General features: G+C 48.0%; 1 long non-coding RNA gene across 1 annotated transcript; it reads right to left on the bottom strand.

Moving 5' to 3' along the window:
• Positions 1–1,349: 1,349 nt before the first annotated feature.
• On the bottom strand, positions 1,350–2,216 carry LOC143219500 (uncharacterized). Its single transcript, XR_013011361.1, has 3 exons — positions 2,132–2,216; positions 1,761–2,036; positions 1,350–1,456 (listed from the first exon to the last, which is right to left on the bottom strand). It is a non-coding gene; the product is annotated as an uncharacterized LOC143219500 (long non-coding RNA).
• Between the last annotated feature and the right edge of the window lie 14,256 nt (positions 2,217–16,472).

Genomic DNA, 16,472 nt, shown 5'->3' with positions numbered 1-16,472 from the left:
AGGTCGAATCTTTGCACGACATGATTGCCGAACTGAAAGCTGCTGCGACCGTTACGAAGTCGGCGATTTCAAATCCAACGGTCGTCGAGACTAGCTCTACAAGGTCACGCGCTGCGTTGACAACATCGTCTCTGCCAACGTTCGAGGGTCACTACAAGGACTGGCCAGCCTTTCGCTACTTGTTTACGTCGCTTGTAGCAAGCGACCCATCTCTGTCCTCACTGGAACTTCTGCATCATTTGAAGAATTGTTTACAAGGCGACGCCGCCGCAGTCTTCAAGAACGTTGCGACAAACGCAACCGACTTCCACGTGGTTTGGGAGAAACTAAACCATCTCTACCACAATCTTCTGCTTTGGGCACAAGCCCAATCTAAATCACTGGCCGACAGGATGCATCCGCCTCTACTCGGACCTCCTGATCACCAAAAATGGCAGCTGATCGGACGGAGACCTGCACAGGAAATAAAATTACTCAATTGCGATCTGAGAACCGTAACTTGCGGTCTGATTTGTGCACCGTACCTCGCACCCAGCTGTCACCTCGCTAAGGTGGAGGAGCCCCTCTACCCACTGGACTCTCGCATCAGAAGAGTCAGCTGCTTGGCTGACCATCTTCTAGGAGTGGACACACGTCCTGAGGCGGGACCTAAGTCGCCGGAACTCCGAGAGCTCCTCATGGCGGGCGGGTTTCAACATCGCACCTTCAACTGCAGGAGCCTCCTTGACGATCTCTCTACCTCCGAGCTGAAAGGATTCGGCGAATGGGACCTTACCACTCACTGCGTCTTCAGCAACAACGGACTCACTACCTCGGTCTGCTGCCAATTCTCCACTTCTTCATCCCTCGGGATTTCTGGGTTCCCCGAGCTAGCTGCGCTCGGAGGAAGATATCATCTTCATGTATCCCCTCAGGCTAAGTTGTGGGTCGAAGCTGCCCACAAACGATGCCAGCATGGGGGGACACAAACTGCTCTTTTCACTTTACGACAGAATCGCTGGAGACTCAGCTGGCTTCCATCGGAGTGCTGGATCCGCATGGCGGGCGGGTTTCCACGTCGCGCGTGGGCACCCAACTCCAGGAGCATTCTGGATGGTCACTCCACCGCAAAGCTGAAAGGAGTCGGTGGATGGGAAGCTCTCATCCTTCACTGCTTTTTCGGCATCAACTGGTTCTCGCTCTCTCGCTCTGGCCTCTGTCAGATTACTGCTGCTTCTCTCCAGAACTCTGGGTTCCCCGAGCGGACTGTGCTCGGCGGAACATCTCCACTGTACGTATCCCCTCTGGCTCACGTTGTGGGTCGAAGCTGCCCACAACCGAGGCCTTCATGGGGGAACACAACCCCCCTTGGCAACGCTACGCCAGGAGGGTTGGATCCTCAGCGGTCTTCTGTTGGTAACACCTTGTATCCATCGTAGCACCGTTTGTTTACTCAGCAAAGTGCAATCTGCTCAATCTAAAATTCAAAATTCTTCCGTTAGCTCTAACAACGTTCCCTTTTACAGATCTGAAAGCTATTATGATGCACCTACGCACCTTCGATCCAGGCAGGATCGTGGTCAGCGGAACTCCAGAGAAGGCAACTCCTGGAAATCTAATCTCCCTTCCTCTCCACACTTTGGAGAAATCCGGAAGGCTACGGTCAACTCAGCTAAGCACCACCGACGCAGGATAATCAGAAAGCAGCTACGATCCTTCGAGGAGCTGACCACGCTCCTGACTGGTATCGAAGCTTGCCGCCTCTCAAAATTCGTACTAACCTTGACAGACGACCCTGAGGATCCTGCAGCCCTGACGCCGGGGCACTTCTCAATCGGAGAGCGCATCACCGCTATTTCCGAGCCCAACCTCGAGGAGCCGCCAGTATCCAGGTTATCTCTATGGCATCTGGTTTTAGTCGCAACTTTGCGCCTCTTGACGTCGCCATTTCTTCGACCGGTGCCCAACCTGATCGCTCGGTTGTCGCCGGAAGACGAGGAAAGGGATACTGGAGGAACTCCAGAGGCTGGACTCCCACGCGGTTTTCCGATCCGTAGCTATAAGCGAATTATAGGTTAATCTACATCGTGGTGGATCACCTACACGATCCACTATTTTTCTAATTCAGCTATCTCAGCTGTCATTCACTCACCTCTGTATCACTGCTCCATCTAAGTTGTAATCTCGCCGATCATCACTTCATCTCACGATCACTTCACTCGGTGCCACTATTACTCGTAGTTTATTTCAGGTTACTACGCCGCGCGTTTCCGACCCATTCATCCTTCACAATTTCGTCAATGAATGACGAGACGGGCGGAATGTTTGGGATTGGCCACGCGTGTCGTAGGATCGTGACGCACGATCCACCACGCAGCCCACGTATTGGCTGATCCTTGCGACATCGCGAAGATCGATGATCGATTAGCAGCGCGCCGCGCTATAGGCCATCGCCGTCGGATCAATTATCGACTGGGCTAATACAGTTTCTATTGGCCCAGCGGCTCGTATCGCAAAGTCATCGCCCCGACGGTGAGAGAGAACTTCTCGCTGCTGGTCGATCTAAAGCAATCGTTCTTGCTCTCTCTCACGGTAAACGTCGCGCGTCTCTTGACCGGTTTTCGCGAGTAAACATAGTTCGATTCGCCTATCTACGGGATTCACGGCGCTATATGTGAATCTCGCTATCTATTCAACCACAAAGGGAAACTCATCAGTTTTCATCTGAAATCTTTATTGTACTTCTCAGGCCAAAACGGGCTGTGTTTTGGCCAGTTACATCTTGTGTTTTTTGTAGAAGTTCTCGGACATTTTGAACGTACCCGACTTGGGTGAATAAAGTTAAAGTTTGACCTCAGTGCTGAGTTCTATCCATCCTAATCCGTAACAAGTTTCTTAACTGCATCAGTATTCTCAAGAGGTACACCTATGCAGCATATACGAATCCCTTTCGTATCGTACAAATTATCATCGTTCAAACACACTGCAGTATCATGCACATCATTTTTAAATGATGGATAGAAAGTCTGACGAGTTTGCAACTTGTTCGTTAGCTTTTAATAATGTGCCGAATTTGTTGATAAACATTGTTTTTATAGTTGTTATTCTTCGATAGTAGCGATTAGCAACTAATTAGATTAATGTATGTACTATTTATTTATACTATTATATTTTAATTTATACTATTAAATTAGCCTCACGAAGTTCTTCGATTATGGATATTATTTCGTTGTTATGACCAGTGTGACCTGCATTCTTCGAAGACACTAATAATTTCAAACGATCGACTAGTTCGTTTGGATCATCCCAATGCATATAATCGATTGGATTGTTGGTGACTTTCATAGAAGTTGGAAGTCCCTTCCCGCTCCGCATTAAAAACAGTGGTCCTATAATATGTTTATATTTGTAACCTTTGTTCCCCATTATCTGATTTCCACGTCGATGTGCTTGTGTAGCAATTAGAATGTTTTTATAAGTTTGCTTATCTGTGCCTCGGTGAATAACTTGTCATCAGGTATTTTACTAAATATCAATTCGTAAAGACCTGGAGTCCCCATATACTTTTTACCGTTAATAATGACATCATCGTTGCCGGTTACATCGAACGTTGCGTTCCCAAGCATCAATGTACCGTTATCGGAAACATATACACCATATACTGTGTCAGAATGTTTAGGTGGTCCGGTAAAAAACTTTTGTAAATATTGACGCGCCAGAGGTCCTAGATTCTCGGATAGCTGTTGAGTTTCCTCTTCATGCGTTTTAGGATTTTCATAAATTTCACGCATAGAAGATTCCAAAGTTGGTGTTGCAGGCGATTCAGAGATATCTCGCCGCGGTATTGATAATTGAATCTCATCTTCGTTGTTGTTGTTACCTGTTTTTTTCACACGTTTCTCAGGCAGCGGTGTTGTAGCGGAACGAGGCGAACACTTCGTAATCCGTACGCGATGTCGCCGGTGACTACGCACAGCGCTGTGCGAGAAGGTGAAATACCGTGGAAAATAACTTGAACCAAACACAGAATTGACTGACTGCGAGCGGACTGTATGTATTTTTATGAAAAGAGAGAGTACAGAAGAAGATTGAGAACTGGCGTTATAATCCGTTTTATACAAAGTAGATTTTGATTGCGATTACTGGCGATTACAACGGTTCATCGATATCTGGTCCGTTTTCGAGGACCCGGAGATTCCTCAGAGCGGTGTCGTTGGATGATTGGCTCGACAGGATCACGCGAGTATGACGGATCGATGATTGGTGGATCATCCTCGCGTGATCCTGTCGATACCCGAAGTCGGAGCGCGAGCCGATGAGCGACTTCGCGTGAAATCGCGATCGAGCGCTGACGTCACGACGGGACGCATAACGAATGCGGGACAAATGACGGTGTGTCGAGCTCGCCGACGCTCGCTCGATTCGCTCGCGAACATACTGCCAGCCTTGAAATCTCGATTTCAACACAGTAATCGAGGGAGGCGCGAATATTGCCTTAAAGTAGGGTCGGACGCAGCCGACGCCGCAACGAAGGCGCTAGAATGCTTTTCATCATTTTTTTTTGTTAAAAAAACAAGCGAGTACTTGAGAACTAACATTGACGACACTGTAATTGTGTACAATGACGGTCGTGAGACCTAGATGCGATCTAATTCGAAGTCGAGGAACTGCTCACAGGCAGAGCGCAGAGTTGCACGATTGGTCGTTGGAATTCGGATTGAGCGGTGCGTACCGTGACGACTCGTGTGAGTCCATCCGACCCAGGGTGGAGCCGCGTGACTCGACCCAGCTTCCATTTACATGGGGGAGCTGTCGGATGTCGAATTAGGACTAGTTGTCCGAGTTCCAACGGGGTTCGAGTTTGTCGCCATCGACTACGCTGTTGGAGGGTGTTGACGTAGTCAGATTGCCACAATCTCCAAAAACGTTCGATTTTATGGCGAACTAATTGCCATCGCGACAGTCGATTTTCGTTGAGGTGTAAAACGGGAGGCTCCGGGGAAGTAGTTAGAGCAGACCCTATGAGGAAATGCCCCGGAGTCAATGGTTCGCAGTCGTCCAGTGCGTCGGAGAGGGGGGCGATCGGTCTCGAATTCACGCAGGCCTCGATTCGACATAGAAGCGTCGTGAACTCTTCAAAAGAGAGCATGCGATCGCCTAATACGCGGCGTAAATGGTGCTTTACACTGGGCACCCCAGCTTCCCACAACCCGCCGAAATGTGGTGCTACTGGAGGAATGAAGTGCCACGAAATCTTGTCGTGAGCCGATTTATTCTGAAAGTTAGGGTCGCGTAAAGCTGCGCGGTACGCGCGAGCCAATATCATTATTGGCGCCGGTGAAAGTCGTACCGTTATCTGAATACATGTCGGACGGAAGCCCACGCCGCGAACAGAATCGATCAAACGCGTTTAAAAACGCCGCGGTAGAGTAATCCCCGACAAGTTCTAAATGGATGGCACGACTGGCTAAGCAGATAAAGAGTGCGATGTACGCTTTCCGGGCTTTGATGCCTCGGCCGGCGGACGCTCGGACTTGAATTGGTCCGGCATAGTAAACGCCACAATGCGAAAAACATCGGGGAGGTGAATTTACTCTCGCGGCGGGCAAGCTACTCATGAGTTGCTCCGGAATTTTCGCTCGTTCGCGCACGCAGATTACACATCGGTGAATGACGCGTTTGACAAGAGATCGCGCGCTCAATATCCAAAATTCTCGACGGAGCGTGCTTAAGGCGAGCTGTAACCCTCCGTGTAATGTTCGAAGATGCGCTTGGGAGATGATTAAGTCGACTAACGAGTGAGAGGCCAACAGAACGGGGTGTTTTTGAGCAACGGGAATCTGAGCTTTGTGAAGTCGCCCTCCTACACGAAGTACGCCGTCGCTGTCGATAAAGGGATTAAGAGAAATGATTGAGCTTTTGGTGGAAACAGATCGACCGTGAGTGAGAGCTTCAAGCTCAGTTGGGAATTGTTCGCGTTGTATGGACTTTATCCAAAAGATGCGAGCTTCCGAGCACTCGTCGACTAACACGGTGCTACCGTTGGAGGAAAGCGGTGATGAAGTATTTTTCCGGGCGCGAAGGGCGTGAATGAATTTGAATATGTACGCGGTGATCCGGATTAACTTCGCCCAGGATGAGAAGCGAGAAGCGAGAGTCCATGGAGCAGTTTGTGAACAGGTGTGCACCGCTGCGGATCTTGCCTCCGAGAGAGGTTCGTCAGTGGGGGCCGGGGGATCGGAAGACCAACAGTGTTGAGGCCAGCGTAGCCATTGGGGGCCCGTCCACCACAATGGAAGATCGCGCAACTCCTGACCGATCAAACCGCGTGATGCGCAATCGGCTGGTTGCAAGACGTAGGTACGTGGCGCCATTCGGAATCGGGAACACGACATTGAATGTCGTGGACTCGGTGTGCAACGTAAGTTTTCCATCGCGATGGGTGATCGCGTAACCAGGCGAGAACGATGGACGAATCCGTCCAGCAGTAGCAGGAGATGGATCTCGAGCCCAGGGACGGGCGGACGAATTCTATGAGATGAGCTAATAGCACGGCCGCAGATAATTCGAGCCTCGGAATGGAGGTCGGAGTGATCGGCGCGACCTTTGACTTCCCAGTTAGGAGGGATATGACGGCCGTTCCGTTATGAGTGATGACTTTCAAATAGACGACCGCAGCATAAGCGTAGGACGAGGCGTCTGTAAACCCATGAAGTTCGACGGTATGGGCACTTGATAACAGGCCAGTCCATCTGGCTAAGCTAAGGTGGTGTAATTGTGATAAACCTGAATAGATGGTTTCCCATTGATTGACCAAATCTAACGAGAGGGGTTCGTCCCACTGGTGGTGACGACGCCATACAGTTTGCATGAATATCTTTGCTGTGATAGTCGCAGGGGTGACTCAGCCCAATGGATCGTATAATTTTGCAATGGTTGCAAGGATTGAACGTTTGGTACGCGGGGGAACCGCCGGCAACGCAATGTTGATTATAAACTGGTCGCGCGACGGGTTCCAAGAAACGCCAAGGACTTTTACGCTGTCGTCCACGGCGAGATCTTTTGAGCAAGCCAGCCCATGATTGGTTGGATCGATGTCCTGCAGGAGTGTGGGGGAATTACTTGCCCATTTCCGAAGTTCGAATTTACCTCGGCGAAGGAGACCAGTGAGCTGGCCACGAAGAGTGCGAACGGTGTCGAGTGTATCATCCCCGAATAAAACATCATCGACGTAAATTTGATCCTTTAGAATGGGAGTCGCGAGTGGAAAATCTGCGCCTTCGACGGAAGCGAGTTGCTGGAGGACTCGAAGTGCGTGAAATGGAGCGCATGTCATACCGTATGTGACGGTGCGTTACGAAAATTCATGAGGCGCCTGTGACGGAGAGTCATGCCAGAGGATTCGCTGGAAACTTGTATCGTGAGGGTCTACTAGGATTTGACGATACATTTTCGCAATATCAGCGGTGTACACGTAACGATGATGTCGCCATCGCAGGATGACGGATGGCAGATCCGTCAGAAGCTTCGGCCCGGAGAGCAAGAAATCGTTTAATGAGCGTCCATTTGATGTGAGTGCCGAAGCATTGAATACCACACGCAATTGCGTGGTCGAACTAGATGGCCGGAGAACTGGATGGTGCGGGATGTATATTGTGCGATCAGGGAGTGAGGAGCCGGTGTGCACGCGCTCCATATGGCCGAGTCTTTCGTAGTCGCTCATAAACGCTGAGTATTCTCGACGAAGTTCTGGGTTTTTCTGAAATTTGCGACTCAACGAACGATACATTTTTTCCGCGATTGGTCGCGACTGTCCGATATCGAATGGCGGGTCCTACTTGAATGGGAGCCGAACCTGAAAACGACCGTCTGACGTGCGCGAATGTGTGTTTCGAAAGTGTTCTTCACACTGTCGTTCCGACGCCGTTAATCGCGGTGTAGCGCGAGAAATGCACTCCACCTCCCAGAATCGCCGCAATTCCGCTTCGAGAGTGTCGATTGGAGTATCGGGGCTCGTGCAACGAATTGTCACATTGTGACTGAGGAGACTATGTGAAGGATCAAGATCGTCGGACCGGGATGGAATACGACCCGAAATCACCCACCCGAAAATCGACTGCTGTGCGATGGGCTGTCCATGCATTCCCTTACGGAGTCCGTTGAGGATTACGTCCCCAAATAAATCGGCGCCGATAATTATGCCTACTGGATGATGAGTTGAGGGATTCGCATCGGCCAACGGAAGACCGGCGAGATACGGAAGGGACGATGGATCCGGAATTGACTGTGCACGGTACTGTGTCAGCGAGGGCAAGACTAATGCGGTTGTGTAGAGCACGGGAGTGTTGGACGCTACCGGCGTAATTTGTATCGCGATGACCGAGCGAACGTCCTTAACGTCAACACCGCCTACAGCCGACACCTTTACGTTCGGCGGAATACGTTTCGCTCGCAGCGTCTGAACCAGATTTTCGGACACTAGAGTCGCTTCGGATCCCTGGTCCAGCAATGCGCGAACAATTGCTTCCTGTCCTGACGGGACACGTACTTTTACCCATGCGGTGGCTAAGAGTACGCGTGACGCGGAGCCGTGAGATGTTGACGCGCGGAGTGACGTCACGGCAGATTCGTCGAATAGTGTATGTTACGTCCCGGAGTCTGACTTTCGCGAAACTATCGTTCCGCGACCCATTCCCCTTACTGGATGCTCTCAAATGCGATACAACCTTTTGTCCACGCGGCACGTTACGTCCGACGTCTGACTGGGAACCACGACTTTCGCGAACATGCGTATTCTACTTAACGCTTACAGTAGATTCGCCCAAAGCGGCGGACGAGAGCAGAGATAACTGAGACGGCGCGAATCTTCGCAGGGAAATATTTAGCGACTTATCGGACAGTTGAGTATGACGATCGATGAGAGAATATAGGTAGGCTTCGTTTATGCGAACTGCTTTCGTTGCTCGTTGACGGCTGCAGTCGAATCAGGCTGGATCGTCGTAGAGAGGACGATGATCCTCACTCGTCCTGGGAAGATCACGTCGTCGGTGATCCTCGGTTGGCGGGAGATACCCCGCTGTTGTCCTCCGTCTCGCGTTCGTTGACGCGCACGAGCTTTCGTAATTGATAGCGACGAATGCGAATTGAATAGGAAAGTATCGCCAGCGCGAGGATGTAGGGAGAAGAACTAAGCGAGACTCACTTATTAAATTAATAACTGGGAATATATTTGTAACGTATGAAATGAAATTATAATGAACTAGAAGCGCGTGTTATAGCAGGACCGCTCAAAGGCGGATGAGAGCGAGGACTCGTCGGAGTCCGGACCGGGACATCCAGGAGGCGGCGAGCCTCGCTGGAGTCTTGAACGAACGTGTCAGACTGGCTGTCCGAATTGAACTGAATTAACTGAACTCTTTTTAGGATCGTGAGGTCGAATACATAGGTGTCTTATCTTCTACCGGATGTCTCGTTAGACATAACGCTATGGATGTTAAGAGAAGCGCGCGATTAATGATTACGGTGAATGCTACGTGATACTGTTACGGGGAATACATTAAGATATGATTATTATACAAGGGTTAAGATAAGAATGGGTATATGGTATGAGGTGAGAATCGGATCTGATGAACGGAGTGAAGTATGACTACTTATAACTAATCAATATTCTTAATAATTACGGTTACAATATCCTACTCTTATTGGCTATGCTTATAACCTATGGCAACACGTCGGCAGACGTGACAGTGTATACTGGTCCGAAACGTGGTTCGCCGTCACCGTTCGCGGGAGCGAGGAGGCTGACGTCATCGCGCGAGAGTCCGTTTCGTGGTGTAACGACGAGTGATGACGTTGTTGGCAAACGCGGCACGAATATTTACTAGTACATTCAGTGGTTGCATGTCGTTGACTGAGACAATTAAGACATCGTTCTAACCGAATAATGATCTCGCGACGTTTATTTTGAGGCTCGGCCAAATAAGATCGACAATTACTTAAATAATGTCGCGAATGACACAGAGGACACCCGGAATTTGATCCGTTGGAGGTGTGATCTGTACGCGGAGCGGACCCGATCGGCGTAGCAACGTGAAGACTGGTCGCGCTTGTCGTCGTCTCATCCGAACCGCTTACAATATTCAGAGATACTTCGTTGAGAATCTTAGTGCGCGACGCAATGTAATTCGACAACTCCGTAAACGTCGAGAAGCCGGGCTTCACCGCGGAAAAGGCAGTCCACTTCTCCAACGTAATTGTGTCTAGTTTGCGAGTGACCAGATGAACGAGCATGTCCTCACCGATTTGCTCAGGAGAACGATCGAGCTTTTTCAAACTTGATACAGCGGCGTTAGCGCGATCGATTAACGCTTGGAGTTCGCTCGCGGATTCCTGTTTAACGTGCGGTAGGTCGATGAGATTGCACAAGTGAGTCTTAATCAAAATACGCTTGCTTTCGAACCGCGAGGTTAAGGTGGCCCATGCGATTGAAAAATTATGGGAATTAACTGTGTTACGGATTAGGATGGATAAAACTCAGCACTGAGGTCAAACTTTAACTTTATTCACCCAAGTCGGGTACGTTCAAAATGTCCGAGAACTTGTACAAAAAACACAAGATGTAACGGGCCAAAACACAGCTCGTTTTGGCCTGAGAAGTTCAATAAAGAGTTCAGGTGAAAACTGATGAGTTTCCCTTTGTAGGTGGATAGATAGCGAGATACACATATAGCGCCGTGAATCCCGTAGATAGGCGAATCGAACTATATTTACTCGCGAAAACCGGTCAAGAGACGCGCGACGTTTACCGTGAGAGAGAGCAAGAACGATTGATTTAGATCGACCAGCAGCGAGAAGTTCTCTCTCACCGTCGGGGCGATGACTTTTCGATATGAGCCGCTGGGCCAATAGAAACTGTATTAGCCCAGTCGATAATCGATCCGACGGCAATGGCCTATAGCGCGGCGCGCTGCTAATCGATCATCGATCCTCGCGATGTCGCAAGGATCAGTCAATACGTGGGCTGCGTGGTGGATTGTGCGTCACGATCCTACGACACGCGTGGCCAATCCCAAACAAACTGAAATGTGCTTTATAGCCTCAAGCGCGGGACCAGTCAATGAGGAGACGAGATAATGCATGCGAGTGGAATCTGAGAGATCGCGATTCGCAATGATCAGGCCTTTAAAACGGTCCCGGAACGTTTCCCAGTTACTAAAATCGCCATCGAACGGAGGTAACGGAACGTGAGATAAGTGCGTGAGATCTAACGACGGCCTAACGGTTGAGATAAAGCCTTTATCGCTCGGAAATTGTAGTGGACTCACGACTTTCGGTTCCAGGGACGCTTTCGCTTCGAGCAGGTAGTCCTTGGCGATGAAGTAGGCTTCTTCCGTGGAGTCGAACTGCTCCTCCGTGAAGTACGGAGCTTCAGGCCGCTCCTCCTCAGGAGTCGAAGCGAGCAGGGCGAGATGACCTTCCTGGAACGCGAGCCACACGTCCTCGAGAATGGAGAGGCGGCCAAGGACCTTCTCCAGAGTCACGTTGGCTTGCCCGATCTTCTTGAAGTTCTCCACGGTCCGTAGGATCTTCCGCTGTAGCATCGCTTGGCGTGGATAGTCCCCCATGGTGGATGAATGGACGGCGGTCGAACTTTTCACCTTCTAATCCGGCTCGAAGGACCAAAATTTATGTAGCGGAACAAGGCGAACACTTCGTAATCCGTACGCGATGTCGCCGGTGACTACGCACAGCGCTGTGCGAGAAGGTGAAATACCGTGGAAAATAACTTGAACCAAACACAGAATTGACTGACTGCGAGCGGACTGTATGTATTTTTATGAAAAGAGAGAGTACAGAAGAAGATTGAGAACTGGCGTTATAATCCGTTTTATACAAAGTAGATGTTGATTGCGATTACTGGCGATTACAACGGTTCATCGATATCTGGTCCGTTTTCGAGGACCCGGAGATTCCTCAGAGCGGTGTCGTTGGATGATTGGCTCGACAGGATCACGCGAGTATGACGGATCGATGATTGGTGGATCATCCTCGCGTGATCCTGTCGATACCCGAAGTCGGAGCGCGAGCCGATGAGCGACTTCGCGTGAAATCGCGATCGAGCGCTGACGTCACGACGGGACGAATGACGGTGTGTCGAGCTCGCCGACGCTCGCTCGATTCGCTCGCGAACAGGTGTTAATGCAAATTTATCATTTTTGCGCTTCTGTATTCTTCTTTTTTTCACAGATTGCGGTGATGCTGCTATTTCCTTTGATAATGTATTGTTATTCTCGTTCACAGCAGTAGTTGTATTTTGTACTAGCTGTTTCAACGGTTCAACGATAGGTCGCAAATTTTCTTGTAACTGTGTCTCAGTTGCCATTTTCCCCATTTTTAAAGATAAATACTTTTTATGTATAGGGTCACTAGTTTTTGCTATCTCATTCATAATCTCAGATCGTCGCTTATTTTTACCCGTCAACGACATATTATTCTTTATAGCAATAAAAACTTATAACACGATGTATGTTCAAAGACTCTTATAGAGCAACTGTGATCGTCACATCACGACAAACTCATTAAATCCACGCCTATAGCGCCCTCAATTCATAGAGCTGTCTTTATCGATTACAAGAAATCTATATTTCTTACGCCAACAATTAGCGCAAAGTGTGCTAAACGTTTCGAACGACATATCGGTATTTACATGATCATGATGAATGTGTCGCAGATTGGTTGCATCTTGCTTGAATAGAATCAACAGATTGGCATTGTCACGGATCAAATGTTTAGGTATTCTAGCATACGATTGACACAGGTAGAAACAATCAACGTGCGAATGTCTACCCATTGAAAAATACTCTCTCATTACATCCTGATCATCGCACGCAACATCATCGAAGATAAATATTGAATCAGGGCGCGCCTCCGCGGGGGGAATTACATCAGTGTTGTCTGTGAAAGCAAAGTAACCCACATCCTCACCCACAGATGAGAAAAGTTTGCTTAAGTATTTATATTTAGGCTGAAGCGCAATGATTTTAAATATACGTAAACATTTGCAAATCGTAGTCCGTTCACGCTTTCCAACAGACTAATCATAACATACGTTTTACCACATCCAGAAGGACCGCTTATTACGCATCGAACATTATCTGGTAACAACACACCATGTTTTCGCATCGTATAGTTGTAGTGATCATCAAACACGTGACGCGTTGGAATATGAATATTCGTAGATTGTTTTATGAAACGCATGCTCTTCTCTTTTATGTTTTCCAGTTGAGAATGAAATGGTATTTATAGGGGTGAGGCTTTAACATCATTCATATCAGTGTTGTCAGTCATATTCGTGCATGAAAAAATCTGCTTAAGAGAGAGACAATATGGGTGCAAAAAAGAAAAATACGAAGAGGAGTAGGAAAAACACTAAACGAATTCTCCCGATCGCCAAGCGTGGTGGCTTTCTACCACTATTGTTACCTGCTTTGTCGGCTATAGGAGCATTGACTGGTGGTGCTGCAGGGGTGATTAAAACCATAAACGATGCTAAAGCTGCGAAGAAACAATTAGAGGAAGCGCAGCGACACAATCGTGCTATGGAAGGTCGTGGAATATATTTACGACCGTATACGAGTGGAAAAGGTTTATCGGAAAAGGAGAAAAAAAAGAAAAGAAGGAAAAAGAAAAAAAGACCCTATGACGGACGTTGATCTAATGATTGCATGTAAAAAATTACCATATTTTAGAGGTGTTTTTATGCGTAATGAATTGCGAGGGCGTGCATGTGTAAACGAGCGGGGAATAGTGAATTTAGATGACAGTCACGGGCCAGAGACGCATTGGGTCGCGTATGTAAAACGTGGTTCACACGTGAAATATTTTCACTGCTGATTCGTTATTTCGGGCCAACTACATCAATCATATATAATCACAAACGTTTTCAGAAGTATACTGAAAGCGTGTGTGGACAATTGTGTGTGAAATTTCTCAGTGAAACTTTGTTGTAGAATTTTTATAATAATGTCATTTACATTCACCCTGTCTGGAAGAAACAGTACATTGTCATCCAAGTATTTTCCGCCTATAGATCTTAGCAATGGAGGATACGAACTTGGATTGGTTGATTTGCAAACTTATTATACGATACCAAACATCAGTGCCAGTCTTGGAAACAATCGTTTCTACTTTGATGACAATGAGATCATCATACCTGATGGTTCATATGAATTGGATGCAATAAACGCGTATTTAACACGTGAACTGAACAATAGATATCCACAAGAGTCGACGGATAATGAATATCCATTAATCATACGAGCAAACAATAATACAATGAAAAGTGAAATTAAAAGCAAATATCGTATAAACTTTACGAAACCTCACAATGTTGGATCAATCAGGATTTTCAACAGATCGTGTTTTACAGCCAAACATGTGGCACACATTAAACACTCCTATTAATATCATCAATGTGAATATAATTAGAGTAGAATGTAATGTAACAACAGGATCGTACTACAGTAGTGCACTAGTTCATACTTTACACGAATTCGCCCCCAAGGTGCCACCAGGATATAAAATATCCGAAACACCTACGCAAGTCATTTATCTTCCAATCGTCACGCGAGCAATAGACAATTTAACTATTCATATCGTGGATCAAACGGGACGTTTAATTGGTTTTCGAGGTGAGGAAATCACTGTGCGACTACACGCGCGACGAAGCAATGCTAATTCATAATAATAATACAACAATCAATGTGATAACCAACAATACATCAATTAGTAAATCATTGACCACGAACAACGTGAAATATCTGCAATCGTTGGGGCTTATTGTTAAAAAGTGAAAGTTCAACATGTTCGATGACATTTTGAGCATCTCAGAGGTGCCAATCTTTGACAATAGGATAACGAAAATTGAATTACATACATACAATCCATGTGCCAACACAACATTCTGAAACAATTATGAGATACGAACAACAAGACTTGTACACGATACCGTGCAGAAACTTCCTATATATCGAGGGAAAACTTAGTTTACCAGGAAAACTTGAATTAACAACGGGGGATTCATCTATCGAAGCAACATCTTTAGACAACAATGCGGTTGCATTCATGTTTGATGAAATACGCTACGAATTGAATGGGGTTGAAATCGATCGGAACAGAAATCCAGGTACCACTACAACTATGAAGAATTATGTTAGTCTGTCTACGATGAGAAGCAATGCATTGTCCAATGCTGGATGGACTCATGAAGAATCGATGATTAGACAAAAAACTGCTACAGCCACGGCGCCGATAAATTTCAATTTCTGCATACCCATGAGCATGTTGTTAGGCTTCTGCGAAGACTATAAACGCATTGTGATAAACGCGCGACATGAATTAATTCTGATTCGGTCTCACACTAATGCAAACGCGTTGTACAGTTCTTCGGACAAAACAAATCCTATTTTAGATCTTGTCACGGCGTTTATTTCCCGGCGGACCGAGAGATAACCGCCTTCGAGAAATTATGGCCTTACGACCGGGCCACGCTCGGTCGCGCGACACGTGGTCCTCTCGAGACAAAAGATCTTCGCAGGTTCGAACGGAACGACAAATTTGGACACGAAGTGAACGGGCGCCAGGTACTATGCCGTACCACGCGAAACTCTCGAACGATTCGTTCGGTTCTCTAAACGACGTCGAATCTGCGAACATCGTTTAGGCCGGTGACGGCCGCGAACAGGTCCAGGGAACCACGTGAGGAAAGGAACGGGGCATTCCCCGCGACGAGAACGTTTCTCACGGTAAATGAAGCTACTCGGTAGATCTCGGGCAAAATATAGTCGTTTATTAAAACGAGATGGTCATACAATCCGCCGGCCGTTGCCGGCGGCAGTCAATAGCTTTGCCGGCGCGAACACGAAAGTGACGGCGGCTGTTCGGCCGATCGCGCGGAATAACTTCTATCGCGTCGAGCTCGGTCGTCACAGGACTTTGCGTGAATTTACAAGCCACGAGGGCACGAATTCGACCGAGCTCCGGTGACGTACGCGTTCCTAATTCGAGACTGGGCGAAACGTGCGAACGGTGAATGACACGAAACGAATACGGCGCATTATCCTCCCGAGGAACGATCCGAGGGTAACCCGAAGAATTACCGGGCGAATATCGTGGGTCCCGAATAGCTCGTGCACGAGGATTCGGCGACACACGATCCGCGGCCTCGCGAGCCTCTCAGGAGAGCGACTCCTGGTCAACGGTAAACGCGGGGAAACACGCGGTACACCGCGGTACGAACTTTCGCGAACTCAAATAACGTCCCCGAACCAACACGAACTGGTCACAAAATTATATCGAAATAAGCCGGACTGGCACTTACCAAATACGCTGCAATGGCGGCGGTCGCAGAAAGGTTACCGTATCGATATCGCGGTCTAATATTCGCACGTCTGTACTATTACCAGTCCTTCGACCCAGTGGCCCAGTTCGAGATG

Source organism: Lasioglossum baleicum, unplaced genomic scaffold (assembly GCF_051020765.1).
Source record: "Lasioglossum baleicum unplaced genomic scaffold, iyLasBale1 scaffold0031, whole genome shotgun sequence".
Taxonomy (NCBI): domain Eukaryota; kingdom Metazoa; phylum Arthropoda; class Insecta; order Hymenoptera; family Halictidae; genus Lasioglossum; species Lasioglossum baleicum.
The sequence above is the reverse complement of the archived record's forward strand: the minus strand, read 5'-3'. Positions and strand labels throughout refer to the sequence as shown.